General features: G+C 38.0%; 2 protein-coding genes across 15 annotated transcripts in view; both read right to left on the bottom strand.

The window, feature by feature from the left end:
• LOC105487875 (ligand dependent nuclear receptor corepressor like) overlaps nucleotides 1-17,603 on the bottom strand; it is a 296,771-nt gene that overhangs the window by 135,746 nt on the left and 143,422 nt on the right. The window lies entirely within an intron of this gene.
• The window catches only part of LOC105487877 (uncharacterized), a 30,281-nt gene continuing 26,687 nt past the window's right edge, over nucleotides 14,010-17,603 (bottom strand). The window contains exon 2 of the mRNA XM_071093816.1: nucleotides 14,010-14,304. The gene's annotated coding sequence lies outside the window, so the exon portion shown is untranslated. The remainder of the gene's footprint in view (nucleotides 14,305-17,603) is intronic.

The raw sequence follows: 17,603 nt of genomic DNA, 5'->3' as shown, positions 1-17,603 counted from the left end.
ATCATTTGCATTTTTGTTTTCTTAATGGTGTTTCCCAAAGAACAAAAGTTGTTAATTTTGATAATTTACCCAGTTTTTCTTTTTTTTTCTTTTTTATTTTATTTTTATTTTTTACATTTTTTTAATTTTTTATTATTATTATACTTTAAGTTCTAGGGTACATGTGCATAACGTGCAGGTTTGTTACATATGTATACTTGTGCCATGTTGCTGTGCTGCACCCATCAACTCGTCAGCACCCATCAACTCGTCATTTACATCAGGTATAACTCCCAATGCAATCCCTCCCCCCTCCCCCCTCCCCATGATAGGCCCCAGTGTGTGATGTTCCCCTTCCCGAGTCCAAGTGATCTCATTGTTCAGTTCCCACCTATGAGTGAGAACATGCGGTGTTTGGTTTTCTGTTCTTGTCATAGTTTGCTAAGAATGATGGTTTCCAGCTGCATCCATGTCCCTACAAAGGACACAAACTCATCCTTTTTTATGGCTGCATAGTATTTTCTTTACAGTGTTTTTTTCTGCTCTAACGATCATTTTCTTTACCCCAAGGATGCAAAGGCTTTCTCCTAAAAGTTATCGAGATTTAAATTTTACATTTAGGTCTGTGGCCCATTTTGATTACATTTTGTGGATGGTGTGAGAGGACTGATTTTTTTTTTGTTTCTGTATTGGTATCTATTTGATGCACAAACCATTTGTTTCTACCCTAAATCCTCCATTTCCCTCTTATTATGTTCATGTTATCTTTTTAGTCCTTGAACATAACTTAGCAAACCTTAATAGCAGTTTTAATATACTTCTTTGCAATTTCTATCATCTATTATTTCTGGTTCTATTTCTACTGATGGTATTTCCCCCAATTATGAATTGTATTTTTCTGCTTTTTTGCATATCTAGTACTTTTGCTTGAATGCCAGACATTGTGAATTTTATATTGTGAGTGCAGGGTTCCCCATTTTTAAAGGGAGTCAGACCATGTTTACTCAGGAAGGTAAGTTACTTAAAGTTCATTTTGGGGTTTTTAAGGAAGGTTTTTAAAGGGCTGGGCACAGTGGCTCATGCCTATAATACCAAGACCTTGAGAGGCTGAGGTTAAGAAGATTGCTTGAGACCAAGAGTTTGAGACCAGCATGGCCAACAAAGCAAGACCCCTTCTCTACAAAAACATCTAAAAACTTAGCCCAGAGTGGTGGCACACACCTATAGTCTCAGCCAATTGGGTGGCTGAAGTGGAGGAATGCTTGAGCCAGGAGTTGGGAGTCTGAAGTGAGCTATGATCACATCACTGCACACTAGTCTGGACAATAGAGCGAGACCTTGTCTCAAAAAGAAAAAAACCCAAAAGTTTAGCTTTCTTGGCTTCGATGACTGCTTTCACTTTGGGTGGTGGGAACTTGAATAATGATTGCCAGTCCTGTATAAGTTCTGAAAATTGTTTGCATTATATGTCCCAGAAACTGCTTTCCCAAAGGTGTTATTTGTCAGGTTTTATGGATGTCACCCTACACACACGAACTGGTTTTCAGCCAGATTCAAGGGCACCACTGCATGCTGATTTCTTGAGCTCTTTCTCTCTGCAGCTCTCTCCGTTCTGGTACAATGACCTCATAAATTCCAGCCACTCACAATACACTAAAGGCAGATCTCTGCCTTCTTAAGTCAGCAAGCCCACTGGGCTCTTTTTAGGCCAACCCTGTCTGTGCTATAATCTGCAAATTACCTACAAGCAAAAAAGGTGGCATGATCATATGGCCTAAATCATTAGTTTCCTTATTCTCAGGGACCAGTTTTGTGCTCCCTGTTTTCCACTCTCTGTGCATATGTGGTCCAGTTTCCCAGCTGTCTACAGGAGAAGGTAAGTCCAAACTCTGTTACTCCCTCATGCACAGAGGTAGACGTTCATCCTCTGACTTGTTAATTTCAACAATTTATACAAGCTTTATGCTGTTTTTTCAAAACTTAAAAACTTTTTAATAGCTCTCCATACCTTGCAGTTATCTAGGTCTATAATTTATTTCTTTAAATATGAAATATTTTAAAAATCAGTATTAAAAATTAACTTGGTATCCAATCATTTCAATACTTTTTCTTGAGTGAGTCTGTTTCTGCAGTCTGATGCCTCTTGCTCATCTTGCCTTGTTTCTTCATGCAATTAATTCAGTACTTACTGGCTTTTGCCCTCAAAAGATCAAATTTTCTAAGGCCTAGAATGGAAGTGCTCTCCCCCAGAGAGTTCTAGCACTCAGTACCCTTGAGCAAACTAAGATACATGGCAAGGGGGAAACAGGCTGGCTGCAGATGGAATTAAGGTTGTTTATCAGCTGACCTTAAAATAAGATTATCCTGGTGGATTCAACATAATCACAAGGGTCCTTATATGGGGAAGGAGGAGGCAGAGTCGTCAGAAAAAGAGAGATGAAATTGTGAAAGAATCAACCAGCACTGCTGGCTTTGGAAATAAAAGAAGACTTCATGCCATGGAATGCTAGCAGCCTGCAAAAGTTGGGAAATGCAAGAAAATTGATTCTGACCTGGACCTTTCCATAAAGGAACATGTCCCTGCCTACAGTTTGATAATAGCCCAGTGAGACCCATTTCAGACCTCTGACCTCCAGAACTGTAAGATACTAAATTTGTCATGTGCCACTAAACTTGTGGTATTCATTACAACACTAATAGGAAACTCATCCCTGCTTCAAACTAATTTCATGACTTGAAGTTCCTTGATTGACTCAGGGTACAGATCTACTAGAGGGCTGGTCTGTGGCAAGTTCAATATTTGATATTTTCTACCTTTACTTTTCTTTTCCTGCTCTGATCATCACCAAGGCAAGCTTTTGGGACTGGGGAAAGGCAAGATGATTTACATCCACTTGCGTTTATCCTAAAGCATAATTCTTTGATGTCACAGCTTAATGTAAAGACGATCTCCCATAGAACTATTTGGACAGGCTACGGCCCTAGAATTGTGATCCTCTTGTTTAAACAGCCATGAAAACACAAATATGTGGTACTAACAAAGACTTCAAGCTTAAGCAGCTTTTTACCTCTCATTTTCTACTTACCTCTAAAATTAGCTTGCGTATTCTCAACTGTCTTTTTAATTCTTAGCCATTTGAAACTTTTTAAAAATCCAGCACTTTTCATTTTTAGAAGAAAGGTTGATTCAGAGCATGAGTCCTCAACCCCCAGGGCCATGGACCAGTACCAGTCTGTGGCCTGTTAGGAAAGGGACTATACAGAAGGAGGTGAGCAGCGGGCAAGCAAGCATTACCTCCTGAGCTGTGCCTCCTGTTAGATCAGATTCTCACAGGAATACGAGCCCTATTGTCAACTGCACTTGTGAAGTATTCTGGATTGTGTACTCCTTATGAGAATCTAATGCCTAATGATCTCAGGTGGAACAGTTTCATCCCAAAACCATGCCCCTGTCCATGGAAAACCTGTCTTTTGTGAAACTGGTCCCTGCTGCCAAAAAGGTTAGGGACCACTGATTTAGATAACTTAACCCTTCCAAAGACCAAAATTCATAGTTCTTTAAGATTGATCATACTATAGAGTTCATTTGTATAAGTACATAGTTACCCATTTCCCTACTGAAAGCTAGATAACTTTTTTGTTGTTATTGTTATTACAAACATTGCTGTATTGGAACCTTCCATAAATGGCTTATCCTGTCCGACTGGTAGTTTCTACTGAGTAGAAATCTTTAAGTAGGATTACTTGACCCTAGAGTATGAATATTTTAAACTTTACTACAATAAATATTGCATTGTATGGCTGAATCATCTTAACAATCTTACCAACAATATTTGAGTTCCTATTGTCCCCAAATGGTCACCAAAAGTTATCATCAGACTTCATATTTGTCCAACTCATGAATACAAAATTATTCCCATTTTAATTTGCAGTTCTCTGATTATTGAGTTTCAGTATATTTTAAATATTCTACTTTCAGATTTCCTTTAGCCAGACATGGTGGCTCACGACTGTAATCCCAGTACTTTGGGAGGCTGAGGTGGGCAGAGTGCTTGAGTCCGGGAAACATGGCGAAATCTCATCTCTCTATATATATATTTAAAAAAAATTAGCTTGGAGCGGTGGCATGCACCTGTAGTCCCAGCCACTCAGGAGGCTGAAGTGCAAGGATCACCTGAGCCCAGGAGGCTGAGGCTGCAGTGAGCTAAGCCATGATCACGCTCCTGCACTCTAGCCTGGATGACAGGCTAGAGTCATCCAGGCTTTTCTTATTACTTTTATTTTAGGTTCAGGGGTACATGTGCAAGTTTGTTATATAGGCAAACTGATGTCACAGGGGTTTGGTGTAGACTATTTCATCACCTGGGTAATAAGTCTAATACCTAATAGTTATTTTTTCTGATCCTCTTGCTCCTTACACCCTCCATCCTCAAGCAGGTCCCAGTGTCTGTTGCTCCCCTCTTTGAATCCATGTGTTCTCATCATTTATATGGTAGAATATGTGGTATTTGATTTTCTGTTCCTGTGTTAGTTTGCTAAGGATGATGGCCTCCAGCTCCATTTACGTCCCTGCAAAGGACATGAGCTTGTTCTTTTTCATGGCTGCACAGTATTCCATGGGGGGGTGTGTGTATATATGCATATATGCATATATATGTATACATACATATGTATATACATATATGTGTATATCTATGAGTATGTATATATACATATATGTGTATATATATGTGTGTGTGTATATATACGTATACACACACACCCCAAATTTTCTTTATCCAATCTATCAGTGATGGGTATTTAGGTTGATTCCATGTCTCTACTATTGTGAATAGTGCAGCAATGAACATATGCGTGCATGTGTCTTTTACAATACAAGAGTTCATATTCGTTTGGGCATACACCCAGTAATGGGATTGCTGGTTTGAATGGTAGTTCTGCTTTCAGCTCTTTGAGGAACTGCCCATAATGCTTTCCACAATGGTTGAACTAATTTATCCTCCCACCAAGTGTGTAAGTGTTCTGTTTTCTCCACAACCTTGCCAGCATGGTATATTTTTACTTTTTAGTAACAGCCATTCTGACTGGTGTGAGATATTATCTCACTGTGGTTTGATTTGTATTTATCCAATAATCAGTGATATTGAGCTTGTTTTCATACACTTGTTGGCTGCATGCACACCTTCTTTTGAAAAGTGTCTGTTCATGTCCTTTGCCCACTTTTTAATGGAATTTTTTTTTCTTGTAAATTTAAGTTCCTTATAGATGCTGGAAATTAAACCTTTGTCAGATGCATAGTTTGCAAATATTTTCTCCCATTCTGCAGGTTGTCTCTTTACTCTGTTGATAGTTTCTTTTGCTGTGCAGAAGCTCTTTAATTAGTTCCCATTTGCCAATTTTTGCTTTCACTGCAATTGCTTTTGGCATCTTTGTCATGAAATCTTTGCCATGCCTGTGTCCTAAATGGTACTGCCTAGGTTGTCTTCAAGGCTTTTTATAGTTTTGGGTTTTACATTTAAGTCTTTAATTCATCTTGAGTTAATTTTTGTATAAGGTGGGGGTCTAGTTTCAATTTTCTGCACATGGCTAGCCAGTTATCCCAGTACCATTTATTGAAAAGGAAGTCCTTTCCCCATTACTTGTTTTTGTTAGCTTTGTTGAAGATAAGACAGTTGTAGGTATATGGCCTTATTTCTGTGCTCTCTATTCCATCCAATTGGTCTATATGTCTAGTTCTGTATCAGTACCATGTTGTCTTGGTTACTGTAGTCCTGTGGTATAGTTTGAAGTCAGGTAATGTGATGCCTCTAGCTTTGTTCTTTTTGCTTAGGATTGCCTTGGCTATTCAGGCTCTTTTTTGGTTCAATACAAATTTACAAATAGTAGTTTCTAGTTCTGTGAAGAATGTTATTGACAGTTTGATAGAAATAGCAGTGAATCTGTAAATTGCTTAGGGGAAAATGGTCATTTTAATGATATTGATTCTTCCTATTCATGAGCAAGGAAGGTTTTCCCTTTTGTTTGTGTCATCTCTAACTTATCTGAGTAGTGTTTTGTAATTCTCACTGTAGAGATGTTTCATCTCCCTGGTTAGCTGTATTCCTAGGTATTTTATTCTTTTTGTGGCAACTGTGAATGAGACTGAGTTCCTGATTTGGCTCTCGGCTCGCTGTTGTTGGTGTATAGGAATGAGAGTAATATTTGTATATTGCTTTTGTATCCTGAAATTTTGTCGAAGTTGTTTATCTGCTGCAGGAGCTTCTGGGCTGAGACTATTGGGTTTTCTAGATATAGAATCACGTCATCTATAGACAGGTACAGTTTGACTTCCTCTTTTCATATTTGGATGTGCTTTATTTCTGTCTCTTGTCTGACTACTCTGGCCAGCACTTCCAACATTATGTTGAACAGAAGTGGTGAGAGAGGATATTCTTGTCATGTGTCAGTTTTCAAGGGTAATGCTTCCAGCTTTTGCTCATTCAGTATGATGTTGGCTGTGGGTTTTTCATACGTGGCTCTTATTATTTTGAGGTGTGTTCCTTCAATACCTAGTTTATTGAGAATTTTTAACACGAAGGGAAACTGAATCAATAAATCGAAAGCCTTTTCTGTATCTGCTGAGATAATCACGTGGTTTTTGTCTTTAGTTCTGTTTGTATGATGAATCAAATTTATTGACTTGCATACATTGAACCGATCTTGCATCCCAGGGATAAAGCCTACCTGATAGTGGTGTATTAGCTTTTTGATGTGCCACTGGATTCAGTCTCCAAGTATTTTGTTGAGGATTTTTGCATCTATGTTCATCAAGGATACCATCTTGGAGTTCTCTTATTGTTGTGTCTCTGCCAAGTCTTGGTATCAGGATGATGCTGGCCTCATACAATGAGTTGGGGAGGAGATACTCTTCCTATATTTTTTGGAAGTTTCAGTAGCAATGGTACCAGCTCTTGTTTGTGTATCTGGTAGAATTCGGCTGTGATTCTATCTGGTCCTGAGCTGCTTTAGGTTGGTAGGGTATTCTACTGATTCAATTTAGGAGCTCATTATTGGTCTCTTCAGGGAATCTATTTCTTCCTGGTTCAGTTGTGGGGGGTGGAAATTTATCCATCTTTTCTAGGTTTTCTAGTTTGTATGAATAGGGATGTTTGTAGTCATCTCTGATGGTTATTTGTATTTCCATGGAGTCAGTGGTAACATCATTTGTCTTTTCTAATTGTGCTTATTTAGGTCTTCTCTCTTCTGTATTATCTAGCGAGTGACCTATCTTATTAATTTTTTCAAAAAACAACTCCTGAATTTGCTGATCTTCTGAATTTTTCTTGTCTCAATCTCCATCAGTTAGGTTCAGAATTTGGTTATTTCTTGTTTTCTGCTAACTTTGGGGTTAGTTTGCCCTTGCTTCTCTAGTTCTTTTACTTGTGATATTAGGCTATTAATTTGAGATCTTTCTAACTTTTTGATGTGGGCATTTAGTGCTATAAATTTCACTCTTAACACTGTCTTACTTGTGCCCCAGAGATTCTGGTGGGTTGTATTTTTGTTCTCAATAGTTTCATAGAACTTGTTGATTTTTGCTTTAATTTCATTATTTATCCAAAAGCTATTCAGGAGCACATTGTTTTATTTTCATGTAATTGCATAGTTTTGAGTGATTTTTTTTAAGTTTTAATTTACATTTTTATTGAGCTGTGGTCTGAGTTTTTAGTATGATTTTCATTCTTTTGCATTTGCTGAGGATTGTTTTAAGTCTGATTGTGCAGTCAGTTTTAAAGTATGTGATGTGCCATGTGCCATGTGGTGATGAGAACTATGTATACTCTTGTTTTGGGATGGAGAGTCCTGTAGAGGTCTATCAGATCCATTTGGTCCAATGCTGAATTCAGGTCCTGAATATCTTGTTAATTTTCTCCCTTGATGATCTAATACCCTCAGGTGAGTGCTGAACTTTCCCATTTTTATCGTGTGGGAGCGTAAATATCTTTGTAGGTCTCTAAGAATTTGCTTTATGAATTTGGTTGCTCCTCTGCTGGGTGCAAGTATATCTAGAATAGTTAGGTCTTCTTGTTGAATTGAACCCTTTACCCTTATTTAATGCTCTTCTTTGCCATTTTTGATCGTTGTTGGTTTAAAGTCTGTTTTGTCTGACATTAGGATTACAACCCTGGCTTTTTTCTCATTTCCATTTGTTTGGTAGATTTTCCTCCATCCTTTTATTTTCAGCCTATGGGTGCCACTGTGTGTGAGGTGGGTCTCTTGAAGACGGCATACCACTGGGTCTTGCTTTTTTATCCAGTTTGCTACTCTCTGCTTTTTAAACGGTACATTTTACCTATTTACATTCAATATCAGTATTGATATGTGTGGATTTGACCCTGTTATTCTGTTGTTGGTTATTATGCTGACTTATTTGTGTGGTTGCTTTACAGTGTCACTTGTCTGTGTACTTAAGTGTTCCTTTATTGGCTAGTAATGATTTTTCCTTTCTACATTTAATGGTTCTTTTGAGATCTCTCATAAGGCGGGTGTGATGGTAACAAATACCCTCAATATTTGCTTATTTAAAAAGGATCTTATTTCACCTTTGCTTAGGAAGCTTAGTTTGGCTGGATATAAAAATCTTGGTTGAAAATATTTTTATTTAAGAATGTTGAGTGTAAGCCCCAAATCTTTTCTGGTTTGTAGGGTTTCTGCTGAGAGGTCTGCTACTAGCCTGATAGGGTTCCCTTTGTAAATGACCTGCCCCGTCTCTCCAGCTACCTTTAACATTCTTTCATTCTGACATTGGAAAATGTAATGATTACGTGTCATAGGTATGACCTTGCACAGAATCTTCCAGGCGTTCTCTGTATCTTCTGAATTTGACTGTTGGCCTCTCTAGTGAGGTTGGTGAGGTTTTCATGGGTGATATCCTGAAATACGTTTTCCAGGTTGTTTTCTATTTCCCTGTCCCTTCCAGGGATGCCAGTGATTTGTAGGTTTGGCCTCTTTACATAATCCCATATTTGTTGGAGACTTTGTTCATTCCTTTTCGTTCTATTTTCTTTGTCTGACTGTCTTATTTCAGAAAGCCAGTCTTCAAGTTCCGAGATCACTTCCTCAGCTTGGTCTATTCTGCTGTTACTATTTATGACTGCATTGTGATATTCTTGTAGTGTGTTTTTCTGCTCTATCAGATCAGTTAGGTGTGTTGCTTGTTTGTTTATTTATACTGGCTATTTTGTCTTTCAGCTCCTATATCATTTTATTGTGATTCTTACTTTCTGTTGATTGGGTTTTGCTGTTCTCCCGAATCTCAATGATTTTTTTTTTCTATCTATATTCTGAATTCAATTATTGCTATTTCAGCTTTGGCCACTTCTCAACCGAACTGTTGGCCTTTTAAGAATTCAGGCATAGTTTTATGTATTCTGGGTAATAACTATCAAATTCATAAATTGCAAACATTCCCAATTATGACTTAACTTTTCATTTTGTTTTTGAGTGGTTCTTTTGGTTTAGTGTACCATAGTTTAACCTTTTTTTGTATCTTGTTTTATGGTTTATTTTTTCTTACGTAAGAAAAATTTTTGAAAGTCGAAAATAATTTTACATGTGAATACGAGTGTGCATTTGGTTTTTCACATGTGGTTCTTTAATATGTTGGAATTAATTTTTTCTTATAAACTTATAAACAGTATAAAACAGAAAATCAATTTTATCTGAAGCACCATTCGATTTCAGGCCACTTTCATTACTCATGAAGTCTCAAAATGATGTGGGTCTGTATTTCTTGTCCATTCATAGCTTTATTGAGATAGAATTTGCTACCATACACCAAAACAGAGATATAGACCAATGGAACAGAACAGAGTACTCAGAAATAATACCACACATCTATAACCATGTGATCTCTGACAAACCTGAGAAAAACAAGAAATGGGGAAAGGATTCCCTATTTAATAAATGGTGCTGGGAAAACTGGCTAGCCATAAGTAGAAAGCTGAAACTGGATCCCTTCCTTACACTTTATAAAAAAATTAATTCAAGATGGATTAGAGACTTAAATGTTAGACCTAAAACCATAAAAACCCTAGAAGAAAACATAGGCAATACCATTCAGAACATAGGCATGGGCAAGGACTTCATGTCTAAAACACCAAAAGCAATGGCAAGAAAAGCCAAAATTGACAAATGGGATCTAATTAAACTAAAGAAATTCTGCACAGCAAAAGAAACTACCATCAGAGTGAACAGGCAACCTACAGAATGGGGAAATTTTTGCAATCAACTCATCTGGCAAAGGGTTAATACCCAGAATCTACAAAGAACTCAAACAAATTTACAAGAAAAAAACAAACAACTCCATCAAAAAGTGGGCAAAGGATATGAACAGACACTTCTCAAAAGAAGACATTTATGCAGCCAACAGACATATGAAAAAAGGCTCATCATCACTAGCCATCAGAGAAATGCAAATCAAAACCACAATGAGATACCATCTCACACCAGTTAGAATGGCAATCATTAAAAAGTCAGGAAACAACAGGTGCTAGAGAGGATGTGGAGAAATAAGAACACTTTTACACTGTTGGTGGGACTGTAATCTAGTTCAACCATTGTGGAAGACAGTGTGGCGATGCCTCAAGGATCTAGAACTAGAAATACCATTTGACCCAGTCATCCCATTACAGGGTATATACCCAAAGGATTATAAATCATGCCGCTATAAAGACACATGCACACGTATGTTTATTGTGGCACTATTCACAATAGCAAAGACTTGGAACCAACTCAAATGTCCATCAATGACAGACTGGATTAAGAAAATGTGGCACATACACACCATGGAATACTGTACAGCCATAAAAAAGGATAAGTTTGTGTCCTTTGTAGGGACATGGATGAAGCTGGAAACCATCATCCTCAGCAAACTATTGCAAGGACAGAAAACAAAACACTGCATGTTCTCACTCATAGGTGGGAACTGAACAATGAGATCACTTGGACACAGGAAGGGGAACATCACACACTGGAGCCTCTTGTAGGGTTGGGGGAGGGGGAACGGATAGCATTAAAAGAAATACCTAATATAAATGATGAGTTAATGGGTGCAGCACACCAACACGGCACATGTATACATAGGTAACAAATGTGCATGTTGTGCACATGTACGCTAGAACATGAAGTATAATTAAAAAAAGAATAATTTACTACCATAAAATTCATTCACTTTCCATCTCTATACATTTGCCTTTTCTGATACTGTATATAAAGAGAATGCACTTTTGTGTCTGCTTTCTTTCACTGAGCATAATGTATCTGAGATTCATCATGTTGTAGCATACATCAGTACTCCAATTCTTTTTATTGCTGAATAGCATTCCATTGTATGGATATACTACATTTGTTTATCGATTTGCTAGCTAATGAAACTTTGGGTTGTCTCCATTTTTTGCTATTTTTTTTGAGACGGAGTCTCGATCTGTCGCCCGGGCTGGAGTGTAGTGGCCAGATCTCAGCTCACTGCAAGCTCCACCTCCCGGGTTTATGCCATTCTCCTGCCTCAGCCTCCCGAGTAGCTGGGACTACAGGCGCCCGCCACCTCGCCCGGCTAGTTTTTTGTATTTTTTAGTAGAGACGGGGTTTCACCGTGTTAGCCAGGATGGTCTCGATCTCCTGACCTCGTGATCCACCCGTCTCAGCCTCCCAAAGTGCTGGGATTACAGGCTTGAGCCACCGCGCTCAGCCTGCTATTGTGAATAAAACTGCTATGAAATTTACATGGAATAGATTTTCATTTCTACTAGGTAGGTCTATAGGAATATAATTGCTGGGTCTATGGTAAGTCTATATTTAACATTTTAAAAAACTGACAAACTGCTTTCCAGAATGCCTGCACCATTCCCATAACAATTTCTCCACATCTTTACCAACACTTTGATTATAGCCATTCTAGTGGATGCAAAGTGCAGTCTCATTTCCCTAGTGACGATGTTGAACATTTTTTCATGTGTTCATTGGCATTTCATGTAAGTTACTTGGTGAAATGTCTATTAAAATTTTTTGCCCATTTTTCAATTGAGTTATTTGTCTTTTCATTATAGAGCTGTAAGAGAGAGTTATTTTGAACACAAATCCCTTATGAGATATTCATCCATCTGCAAATATTTTCTTCAAGCCTGTGGATTGTCTTTTTCTTCATACAGGATGATATGGTTTGGCTGTGTGTCCCCACCCAAATCTCATCTTGTAGCTCCCGTAATTCCCATGTGGGAGGGACCCAGTGGAAGATGACTGAATTATAGGGGCGGGTCTTTCCCATGCTGTTCTGGTGATAGTGAATAAATCTCTGATATTTGATGGTTTTAAAAATGGGAGTTTCTCTGCACAAAGTTCTCTCTGCCTGTTGCCATCCACGTAAGATGTGACTTGCTCCTCCTTGCCTTCCACCGTGATTGTGAGGCCTCCCCAGCCATGTGGAACTGCAAGTCCAGTAAGCCTCTTTTCTTTTGTAAATTGCCCAGTCTTGGGTATGTCTTTATCAGCAGTGTGAAAACAAACTAATACACAGGGTCTCATTCTGGAATTCAGGCTGAGGTCCAGCGGCACTATCACAGCTCACTACTGCACTTCCTGGGCTCGTGTAATCCTCCTGATCCGGCCTCCTGAGTAGCTAGGACCACAGGCATGCACCACCATACCTGGCTTATTTTTTTATTTTAGTAGAGACAAGGTTTCGCTATGTTTCTCATGTTTCTTTGTGACTTTCTTTTTAGACTTTCCATTCATCTGCTCATCTACTCCTAAGCTAACACTGCAGTGTGTTAAACATCACTATTTTATGATTTTAAAAATATTCTTAGTAACATTTTATCATTTCTTTAATAAAGGTCTAGCACATTGTTTATTGGAATTATTCTTGCTTACATTATAGTTTTTATAATCATCAAAAATGTTAACTTAAAAATAATCTTGTTTTTGGCTGGGCATGGCAGCTCACACCTGTAATCCCAGCACTTTAGGATCAAGGAAGGTGGATCACTTGAGGTCAGGAGTTCGAGACCAGCCTGGCCTACATGGCGAAACCCTCTCTCTATGAAAAACACAAAAATCAGCTGGGCGTGGTGGTGTGTGCCTGTAATCCCAGCTTCTCAGGAGGCAAGGCAGGAGAATCACTTGAACTTGGGAGGTGGAGGTTGCAGTGAGGCGAGATCGCGCAACTGCACTCCAGCCTGGGGCACAGAGTGAGACTGCATCTCAAAAATAAATGAATAAATACAAAACAAAAACAACCCCTTCTTTTTGGTTTACATGGATGTGGCCAATTTGCATCCAAAACACTTGCTAAACTGACCAGCTTTAATAGTATATCTATAGATTCTCTTACACTTCTATACAAATACCTGTGGAAAACAATAATTGTAATTCCTCTTCCAAATTATTTTCCTTTATTTTATTGTTTTGATGATCTCCTCAAGGTAATGTTAAGCAAAACTGGAAATAATGAGCATCCTTTCCATTTTACTGATTACAATGAAATTCTTATAACATTTTGAAGTCACATATAATACTTGCCGTAGACTTTTTGTAGATATCATATCTTTATCAGAATAACGATTTCCTTCTATGGCACCTCTTTTTACTTTGATCCAGAGTAAAAGAATTTGTTAATTGGGCACATGGGGAAAGAGATGGGCAGTGTCAAGGGCAAAATGTTTCAATGACACCAAAACAAGTTTACTGAGTTCGAGAAAGTAGTAGCCAGTGAATTACACTAGAGTTTATGATTTCAGATATTGAAAAATTCTAGGTACAGAGTCTGCAGAAGTATCTCCCAAACTTTTGGAACACAAGTCCCATCAGTAAAAACTTGACTGTGTACCCTCAATATCTGCATGTATGTTCAAAATAAAAAAGAAAAAGATAAAATTAAAAATACTATAAAATGTTTTCATATTGTTCAAGTCATAAAAATCATTAGTTGATCATTCAAGGCATGTGTATTATTTATTTACCACGATATAACAAAAGACCACAAACTCTGTGCCTTAAAAGAACACAAATTTATTCATCACAGCTCTTTAGGTCAGAAGCCTGGTATGATGTGGCTGGTTGACCAAGCTGAGTTCTCATCTGGAGGTGCCAGGGAAAATCTGCTTCCAAGTTCCTTCTTGTTAGCACAATTTAGTTTGGTGTGGTTGCAGGACAGAGGTCCTCATTCTCTTACTGTCAGCCAAGGGCCATCCTCTAGCTCCTAGAGGCCACCTTTATTACTTAATATGTAGCTCCCTCCATCTTCAAGCCGGCAACTGTGCAGAGAATTTGAATCTCCCACATCCTCTTCTACCACCAGCAGGGAAAAACAAAACAAAACAAAACAAAAAAATCCTCTGCTTGAAAAGGCTCATTTAAGTTTAGGTCAGACCTACTCAGATAATCTCTCTCTTAATGTCAACTGTGCCTTGTAACAAACTAATCATGAGGTGGGGGAGTGGGGTGGGGTGGGAGGGTTGGTCTTGAGGGCTGTCTTAGAATTCTGCCTACTGCATCATGATATGCACTAAGGGTAAAGTTCATTATTAATGACAGTGACTATAAATTCATATATTAAATTCCCATCTTGTTTTTGTTTTTTCTGAGAGAATTCTTTTTATTACAAGTGAACAGGTACAGGTAAGCAGGTCTCGGCCTTCTGCTGGTGGTGTAGCATCTCCACGCAGGGCATCAGCCCTGTCCTGGCCCTGACTGACGACTGCACTATCAGCGTTTAAAGTAAGGATGGCAGATTAAAAACTAGGTGTCAAAGCCACCAGTGAATATGGAAAGATATCTGGCTTCTAGCACACTCATGCCATACTAAAAAGTCCATGATCCTCAAAAATAAAAGGCATTTTGTATGGGGGCGCAACAATGATTCAAAAGCAAAATCATGTTCCAGAGTACACACAGAAAAACTACCTTCAAAAAAAATAAAAAAAAAAAAAAGCTTTTTAAGAGTAAATGTAAGGATAACGAGGTATATTCACATCAATATAACATTTTATAGAAGAGCTTAGGAAAATTAGAGGAAAATTCAAAGAAATAAATTTTTTTAATAAATAAAAGATTAATAAAAGAATTTAAGTTAGTCCTGGTTTACCTAGCATAATCTCTCTTATCACTAGTTAATCCTCCACTCTACTCTGGTGTTCCTCTGTTTCAATTATTCCCCAATACTCTGCTCATTCATTCTTCTTTGCTTTTAAGGCCTCTACTCCTTGTTCTTCTCCATTCCTTCTTCTGTCTAACTCAAATTCTGTGTCTTCAAGGAAAGAGCCTCTAATTAAACCATTCCTCATTAATATCTGTTCATCTTTAAATGCTTACCATACCTATTTGTGTCACACAATTCAAAGTATCTAAGCTATATCAAAGAAGCTTTTCTAATCCCAAATGTAACTGGAGTCAACTGAGTTCAGAAAACTGGGGTTCTGACAGTCACACATTCCAAGTTGGAATATTTGAAATCAGAAATATCTTGGGAAATCTATTATTTCCATAAGCCATTCGGATACATATTTGGCATCTAAACTTATTCCACGATAGCCTCATATTGCTGAATGAACAAACCCAAAACCACAATTGTAAAAACCCATCTCTTTTTAGAACATGTATCCAGATCTCTGGTAAATAAAATACAGTCACCAAATTTATTACAAATAGACAAGAGGCAGAACATGTCTTTTGCCCCTTTCTTAGGGCACAAGACCAGCCATGGACAAAAATTTCAAGCCTGCCCTCCTTTAAAAAGAAAAAAATAAAATATTTTGTAATACCCACTAATACCATATCTGAAGCCCTAAACTTTGCTCAATCTAATCTCTCCTCACCCTCATCCTCACCCTCACAGAGAGGTATATCTGAAATTATGATTACAGAAGTGAAGTACACAAAGTGATGGTGAGATGCAGAGTAATGGATAAAAGGGGAGCAGAGGTAAACTTTCTGATGACAAGTAATCATACTATAAACTTCAGAATACATACCACAACGTTTTCAATATTCCCCAATCTGCTTATATTAGTTCATTTTTATGCTGCTATGAACAAATACCCACTGGGTAATTTACAAAGGAAAGAGGTTTAATTGACTCTCAGTTCTACACGGCTAGGGAGGCCTCAAGTAACTTGTGATCATGGTGGAAAAGGAAGTAAATGTGTACTTCTTCACATGGCAACAGGAGAGAGATGTGCTGAGTGAAGTGGGGAAAAGCCCCTTATATAAAACCATCAGATCTCGTGAGAACTCACTATCACAAGAACAGCATGAAGGAACCACCCCCATGATCTAATCACCTCCCACAAGGTCCCTCCCCTAACACGTGGGGATTACAATTCAACATGAGATTTTGGGTGGGGACACAGAGCCAGACTATATCACTGCTTATCATAATGCTATTAAAACTGGTCTGATGGCTACAAATTTAATGCTGTGTTTTCATAATGAAAATACGTCTGATTTAATTACATTGTATAATTCTGATGCAATGCTTTTCTATCTACCTGTAAATTTACCTATTTATCTGTGAACAGATTCTTAAGTTGCTAGATTCAATTCTACTTTTTGAAATTTGCTTAAGGGTATGCAATTACTATCAGTCAAGGAGCAAATCTGATAACTTTGACTTCCATAACAAACAAACTGACTCTATCTTTTCCTAAGGTCACACTTAACTAGTGAAGTGCTTCTTTACTCAGTACTCAGATGAGAGATCCATTTAAGTGTCACTCACATGCTGGTAAATCCATGCACCATACTCATAAATGTAAAACTGTAATTTATACTTTGTTAGAATTTTGCTATTATGCACTGACTCCTGGGTTTAAATGCAAAAAGACACTAAGACAAAAGGTAACAACACACAGACTTTAGGGTTAGGGGAGACAGGAAAAGATGTCATTTTCCAGAAATGATGATGCCTAAGTGGAGTCTTAATGGAAGAGCAAATGTTAGTTAGGCAAAATAAGGAAGGGCACATTACACATTTAGAAAAGGAGAACAGCATGTATAAAGACACAGGGACAAGAAAACTTGATATGCTTAAGAAGAGCACTATCCAATAAAATTTTCTGTGATGACAGAAACATTCTGAATCTTCGCTGTTCAATACAGTAGCTGAGAAAATTTTATTTAATTCTATTTAAATTTATTTATTTGAGACAGACCCTCGCTCTGTCGCCCAGGCTGAAGTGCAGTGGCATAATCTAGGCTCACTGCAACCTCTGTCTCGGGTTCAGGCAATTCTCCTGCCTCAGCCTTCCAAGCAGCTGAGATTACAGGCATGTGCCACCACAACTGCCTTAATTTTTTTTGTATTTTTAGTAGAGGCAGGTTTCACCATGTTGACCAGGCTGGTCTTGAACTCCTGACCTCAAGTGATCCTCATGTCTCCGCCTCCCAAAGTGCTGGGATTATAAGCAGGAGCCACCATACCCGGCCTAATTAACTTAAATTTAAATACCTATGTCTACAAATTGAAAAAAAAAAATGGGTAAGAATGTGATATGAAAGGAGGACAATATAAAAGGCTTAAGACGTGTGCAACACAGATCCTGAGGAGCCTAGTTATATTTTGCCAAGGAGTTAATTTTTATCCTGAAAGC

Source organism: Macaca nemestrina, chromosome 3 (genome assembly GCF_043159975.1).
Source record: "Macaca nemestrina isolate mMacNem1 chromosome 3, mMacNem.hap1, whole genome shotgun sequence".
Taxonomy (NCBI): domain Eukaryota; kingdom Metazoa; phylum Chordata; class Mammalia; order Primates; family Cercopithecidae; genus Macaca; species Macaca nemestrina.
This window is presented reverse-complemented; position numbering and strand designations above follow the sequence as displayed.